At 38.5% G+C, this 7681-nt stretch overlaps 1 pseudogene; it reads left to right on the top strand.

The window, feature by feature from the left end:
- Positions 1-2518: 2518 nt before the first annotated feature.
- Positions 2519-6179, top strand: LOC137960139 (probable F-box protein At2g36090; annotated as a pseudogene).
- Positions 6180-7681: the final 1502 nt, after the last annotated feature.

Below are 7681 nucleotides of genomic sequence, written 5' to 3'. Positions count from 1 at the left end.
AAATGTCCTTTTTCTCCGCAGTAAGTACATACCCGGTTGTTACCTTTTCTAGAGGATTGAGTGTTCCGACTGTTTGATGATCCTTGTCGATTTTGGTTGACCAACATATTCGAGTTCTCTGAAATTGGACGATAGCTCCCCATTGTCTGTCTCTGTTGATATTTTCGTCTGACATATGCATATGTGCTCTCCAAATCAAGTTTGGGGTCTCTCCGCAAGATTTCTCCTCGAACTTGATCAAACTCAGAGTCAAGCCCACTGAGAAAAATATGAACTCGAAGCCTAGCCATTGCATAGAGCAACTGGATTAGCCCTTCAACTGTTCCTTCTTAAGATGCAGTTCTATGATTAATCTCCTAGAAAATAGCAACCAGTCCATTGTAGTACGTGGATAATGGTTTACCTTTTTATTTGGTAGAAAAAGATATCCGGTTCAGCTCAAATATACAGGTTTCATCTGATCCATCATAAAACATTTTTTATACTGCTTCCCATCTCCTTGGTAGTGGAGAGGAGAATAAATTGTTGCATTAGTAATGGACTCATTGAGTCAATAAGCCAACTTTTTACGCTTTGATTTATAGTAATCCATACTCCAAGATTGGGATCTCCAAATGCCGGTTTTCTTGTTTCGTTGATGAGATATCCAGCTTTGTTGCGAACGCCAATTCGCATCTCCATGAGCTGGGACCATAATGAATAATTGGTCTCATCAAGGATGATTCCAATTGGAAATGCAGAATTATCTTGGTGGACGATAATCTGTGGTGATGAGATAAGTTCAGTTGATGCAACTGTAGTGGTGGCCATCAATTTTTGTCACAGGATTATCCTGAGCACAACTTCATCCGGTCTCGAAATTTGGTCTGGTATGATATGGTTTGGTTCGATCCAGTCCTATTCCGGTTCGATTCTGGTCTGGTTTGGTTGTGGTCTGGTTTGGTTCGGTTCGATGACCAGTCGGTCTAGATCGGTTCGGTCGGCAGAGAAATAAAGGAACAGTATGGTCCGATCCAGTTCTAATCCGGTTCGATTTTGGTCCAGTTCGGTTGTGGTCTGGTTTAGTTCGGTTCGGTAACCCGTCCGTCTGGGTCAGTTCGGTTGGCAGAGAAATAAAGGAATAGTAGTTCCTAACTTAAAATTAAAAAAAACCTTTCTCCTTTGGTGACGTCAACGGAGCGTTGGCTTCCTTTGAGGACGACGGTGGTTGGCAGTGATAACGGGGGCGGTGGTGCAATCATCGGCTACGAGGTTTTGGCTACGGGACTATCGATAGTTGCAGAGAAAAAAAACAAAGTTCATACGCTTCCTTCGGCGACACCAGTGATCGGCAACAATAGCATGGCCGGTGGTGTGGTCATCGACGATCGTCGGTAGTCATCGCCGACGAGGTTTCGGCTACGGGACCGTCAGCAGTCGCAGAGAAAAAAAAACAGTTCGTTGACTTCCTTCAACTACAATTTTTTTCGGCTACGTCCTTCGACGACGTCGGCGACTACGAGAGCACTTAGCTCTGATCTTTGGCGACAGGAAGGAGAAGATAATTCTCCCGTTCTGATACCATGTGAAACCGAGACACAAAGAATTGTTTCAAAAAATATTTTTCAATTATGTATTCTTCTCCGTATAAGAGGCTATTTATAAAACATTACATGCTGATTTTAGGATCTAATTTTAGGTCCAATTTAGATCCTAAAATCAAGGAACAAAAACGCGGATTGATTTTAGAATCATGAAAACAATTAGTTTTCTACAATTATGTTAATCTAATTTACATACATTTCATTACAACTCTGTACACAAGAAGATGAAAGCCAAAGTAAAGAGATGCATATAAGCTTAAAGAGAGACGTGTGTAAGGTATCAAGTAAGACTCGGAAGAGGAATAGCAATTAAGTAAAGGAGATTAGTTGAGGGTCGTAGTCTGCACCAACCAACAAGCCACACAATACTTTTTAATCTATTACCTTAATTTTTCTTGTAATTTTCGGTTATCGTATCTTTGGATCTCTACTGAAGGAATACGTACATCTACAGTTGACAACCTAACTGTCCTAATGCACTTTAATCTTGCAGAAGTGCTTTCAGCTGTCTTCGTTAAATTGGACCGATAGGGGAAACACAAATGAGAAAAACGAAAATCTGAAAGAGCAAACGAAATCCCGTTTTCCAGACTGTAGTGAGGGAGTAGCATCTATTTATAATTTATATGTGGGCAACACATCCCATCGCCGCTTCCTGTAGGCATAGGATTCTGGAATTTGTCTCCGTCTTAATTGTCGTCTTTTCCTCCTATTCGGATCTTCTCTGGTTATCCGGGACATGCTTGACGGACGGGTGAATAGAAGATCAAACGGTCGATGAGGGTGGAACACTCATCTTTGTTACGGGGTTTGCTCTATTCCGTTCTGGGTCGGCCTGATTGGCTTCGGAAGTGTTGGTTTTGGTGCGATTTCTTCCTCTTTAATGTGTCTCTTTTGAGTTTGATGAAATTTTTATACACACACAAGGATGGGTTCTTTACTTTCTGTTGATTTGCTGCGGTTTGCTCAGTATTGCATCCTATTGCTTTTCAAGGTGCTTTATTTATCTTAAACTTGATCAGTAGATTCTCCTTTCTTAACACTATTGAATTGTCACGATAAATTTGAAATTTTATAATCGATCAGAGGAGAAAATTGCTACTTGCAAGTGTCGATAGATTTGGGTTTAGCTCCAAATTTTTTCCTTTGCAGGATAGTGCTTTACTCTTTTACTGCTTTCTTCGCCTTCTCGTATTGGTATCTGTAGCGAATATCGACGTTTTCTTGCCGTTGTTTTACTGAAGTTAAATTGTCTCTTGTTTGAATCCTTATTCATAAAACGATATTTTTTTTTCATTTTTAAATCTTTTCCTTTTCTCTTTTCTTTTCCTACAAAAAAAAAAAAAAAAAATAGCTTCTTGTTGATACCTGCGTCTTATGGATGGACCGGTTGCTATGACAACAAGGTTGGCGTCAATAAGAGGCTAATTCTCCTTCAGAAATGCCTTTCACTTACATGTCCTCGTTCTTGTTTAGAAGCACCTATCCTTATTGATTGTCTTCTCTTTGACATGTACTCTGTTTTTCCAGACTTAATCATTTAGTTGTATATGTTACTAAAGAACAGTTACAGTCTAGAAGGTTTCTGTCTCAGATAATTTGGATTTGTTCCGTCTCTTTGAAAGATCTCAGTAGTCGAGGTTGGTTATGTTTAATTAATGATGTCCGTAGCACTTTCCAATTATGTTCTTTTCATTTGATTGGCTAGCAAAAATCAGAATTTCATGCTCTTAGTATAACCATGATTATTAATCTGTCATTTCTATTCAACGTTGATCGTTTGCTTTTTCTTTTCTTTTTTTGTTTTTATAGTTTTGCTTTTCTATTTTTAGGCCACTTTGAGAACTCTTTTACATCCAACAATGCTGGGGGCCTCCCAAAAGTTGTGGAGTCATCTTAACTCAACATCATGTTTCTATGACTTTCATAAATTTGTCATTTGGGATAGTTATTCCTGGAAGTAGTCATATGTTAATTTCAACTGTTAACTGCTCTTACCCTCCAAAAAAAAAAAAAATAAACATTTGAGTAACACCTTCCTCTCCAACCTCAAATTCACACTTGAATCACTCTCCGACTGATACCAACATGGGTGTGGAAAGCTGGAATATCTTTTTAGTGAACTTGATGTCAGTGCTGTTTGAGCAAATGCTCTTCTTGGTTTGTGTATGCTTTTTATGTGGATGATCCTTTAGAGATGATGTAGTAGCTATTTCTTATAGCATCTATAGAGATGACGCATTAGGTATTTCTTATAGCATCTAGTAGTTAATTGGCACCCTACCCATTAAAGATATTTATGAACCAACTATAAATTCTTTGCAAAGACAACATGATAATGAAGAGAACTTCATGATTCTCTTGTAGAGCTGATACTCCGATACTGTGCCAAACATTTCAAATTATAAGAAATACTGTCCCACTTCCTATTTTCCTACATCTGAAGTGTGAAGGAATAATATTCAGAAGAAGATGAACATTCCAATGGATATTTGTTGGTTACACTGTGAAGTGGCTAATCCATATTATATATTTGTCTACTGAAGTTACTGGAATTACTGTGAAGAAGGTGAGCTGTCTCGAGAATATGTGTGGGTTGTACAGTGAAGAAGCTATTTATGTCATCACTTGCTGCCATCTAAAGCAGGGGCAGTACAATCTATAATCAGTTTCTTCCCACTAGGCATGTTTCTAGATTACATTTCAGTCCTCAGTTTCAGCCACCAATCTTCCTGGTCAAGCTTTTCAGTAAATCATGACCTTTACATTTGTCTGGTGGGAGTAATTCCATACAAATTCAGAGGACTGAAATGTAATCTAGATGACCTTTACATTTGTCTGGTGGGAGTAATTCCATTCAAATTCAGAGGACTGAAATGTAATCTAGAAACATGCCTAGTGGGAGCAAATTCTGTAGAATTTCCACTTCTTATACTGATTTAGTGGCAATAACAATGAAGAGCACTGAAAGTTAATCTGGAAACAGGGAAATGTGTCACAAAGGTATATTCATGTCAAAGAAATAGTTGTGACATAAACTAATTAAGAGGCTAAAATCACCTAATAATGCTCTTTGGTACATTCTCTGAAGAACTTGAGACGCAACTATTACATTCCTATCTTGATCAGTGGAAGCGGTTCTCCTCTCATAGATTGATAATGTGACTTACGATGGAAAAAAATGTGAGGATGCAGAGAGCAAATTAAATCTTATTGATGGAGTTGTTACATTTTAGACAAAAGATATGTTCTTTTTGGAGTCCATGGTAGGGAGTTGTTATTTCCAATGTTCATTTCACAGTTGACTTTCACCCCTCTTGACCTCTAATAAAATCATCCTTTCTGTGATTTATGCTATCCAGATGATCTATTCCCTATGACAGCCACACAATTATGCTATCCAGATGATCTATTCCCTATGACAGCCACACAAGTAGGGAGTATGGCATCACTGAGCAGTGACCTATTTTATGACATATTAAGGCGTCTTGATGGTGCAACTCTGGCCAGTGCGGGATGTGCTTGTGCTGATTTCCATTCCATATCAAGAGAAGAGACAATGTGGGAGAATATTTGCCAGTCTCTGTGGCCATCTACCAAGAGAGAAGATGTTAGAACTTTAATCTCTTCAGTTGGTGGCTTCCGAAAATTTTATGCTGACTGCTACCCACTTATTGTGAACAAAGATGTTCCAATGGTTCAGTGGGATCCAGATCTTGAGTACTTTGAGGAATGGTTTGAAGCTGATTACTATGGTGGCGATGATGAACATGACAGTGTTTCACCTTCAGATTTTGTGTCAATTGTGGACATTAGATATTAAGATAAAGCAATATATTCAAAGATTATTTGGGGAATTCCTGATTCGGATGGCTTCCATGGTTGGTTCTACAATTGTCCGTTTCGGATTGACCTGTTAAGTTATTCCAATGGGGAGGATGACCATGATGCTGAGGTTACCCTCTCAGTTGCTGATGGGCTTCCATCAATTACTTCCATTGAGAATGAAAGAAAAGATGGGAATCTTTGGAGGGAGCTCCGGGAGGGTATTAGGTTAAGTTGGATAGTTGTGAACCGAAAGATGAAGCAATGTGCTAACCTTGCAAGTTGGAGCCCTCTTGGGGGTCAAAGACATTGGCCCACAGACAAAGATTTTCTGTTAAGGTTTGGTTCAGTACTTCCTGCTAAGCAGATCCTTACCTGTCAAGCCGTAGAATGTATCATTAGTATGAAGTTTAGAGTAGTTCACAACGATGAGGCAGAGAGTAGTGATCAGATGAGACTTAAGCTAACAGAACTAAGCATGCAGTTGGAAGATATGGCAGGGGTTCATGTTAATGGCAGGAACAGTTTACTGGTGCTGAAAGAAGCCTTAAGCTGCCGTAGGAGCAAAAATTACAGTGAGGTTTTAGAGTCCTGTCATTTGTACTCAAAAGTCCAGAGTGAACTGAAGGAGGAAAAGATGAGAAATGAAAGCCGTCTTGATAGACTATGTATATTTAGTGGCATTGCTGCATTTGTTACCTTTTGGTACTATATTTTGTAACGAGGATCAGATTCTTCTCTAACTAATGCTTTTAAATATGACACGTGAGGAATGTAGGTTATGTACTTACTAATTGGTGATTATGTTTTGCTGCTTACTAGTGGAATCTAGTTGTTTGATCTCAGCGCCTGGTCTCTTCCTCTTTCATGGATTGCAGTTTCAAGTTTCAACAGTTTGAAGATTCAAACCGCTGACTGAAATGATGAGAACACTTGTTCTACGTCTGCTTGAAATCCTCATATGGGTCCCGGAGAAACTGTGTTGACGGTCTGTTGAACTTCAAATTTCAAGTAATATGTGTTGGAAATAAATAATGCAAACTCACATAACTTAAATAAACACTTTAACAAACCTAAATTAAATTTGGTATCGTTTTGTACCTTTAGTTGATCCACTTTATTAATCAGATAAAAAATAATTAAATAATACCTCTGTCAGACCCAAGGCGAGTATTTACTGTCTTTGAAAAAAATTCACCTCTTACAGTACACAAGATATTGACGATCTCTTTCCAACAATCAATCGATCTTTCTGCTATTTTAGACATGCATAGTGCTCAACTGGCTCACGTACTAAGATGCTCTTGACCACCTGAGCTATAGTGCATACATCTTATACACTCGCGTACCTTTTATTTTAAAAACTCCGACATTCCCCTCCATTTTTACAATTGAAAACTGAGATATGATTAGATTGGACAAGGTTCCAAAAAATCAGTACACTATAGCTTTCGATGATAGGTGTCTTTCGGACTTGAAACAACATATAGTTGGAATTTCCCTACCCACACCGGTCCTAAGTGAACAAATCTTGAACTTGTACTTTATGTATAGGCTTTGAGAATACTAAACAACTAAGTGTTAATCCTACTTGTGATTTCCATCGGGGTAGCCCGTTACGGCCATGTGCAAGTATTTTGTATTGTGAGTGCCTCTTAGAGAATGAACCGTAATTCTTTGTTACACTTGTGGTCCCACAGTCACACTCACATCGGTGATATCTCCAAGGGTATATTGCATCTCTATACCCTGCTATAATAGCCTCAATATCATTAAGGTAATACACCAACCTCATATCTAGTACAGTTGAGCACCTACTTCATAGAGATGGGATGTGAATAAAACTCACTTTAATTTGGTGCTCCTACTAGTCACTCATTCAACTTGTTTTTCTCATTGAACCCTTGTCTCGGGATTTCCAGTCAGACAGGTTGGGTTACCACTAATAGTGACTCAACTAATAGGCTTCAATCCCATCCCCTTCAAAGCATATTGTACTTCTCTTCTCGACATACCCTTGATTGGGTGATCTGATAAGTTTTACTCTAATTTAATATAACTCAAAGTTATTACTTCAATGGATGTGAGTTTCCTCAAGATTTTATATCAAAGCTCAATATGTCTAGACGACTTTGAATTATGATTTTTTCTTTTAATTTTCATAATAGTCGCTTGATTATCACAACTAATTAAGATAGTTGGAATTGGTTTATCCATCGTGGGAATGTCTAACAATAGATCCCTAAGCCATTTAGCTTCTCCACCAACCAACT

This window comes from Aristolochia californica, unplaced genomic scaffold (genome assembly GCF_029961685.1).
Source record: "Aristolochia californica isolate CCGP_79_NKW_82.1479 unplaced genomic scaffold, dmAriCali1.0.hap1 SCAF_3, whole genome shotgun sequence".
In the NCBI taxonomy this organism is placed as follows: domain Eukaryota; kingdom Viridiplantae; phylum Streptophyta; class Magnoliopsida; order Piperales; family Aristolochiaceae; genus Aristolochia; species Aristolochia californica.
The sequence above is the reverse complement of the archived record's forward strand: the minus strand, read 5'-3'. Positions and strand labels throughout refer to the sequence as shown.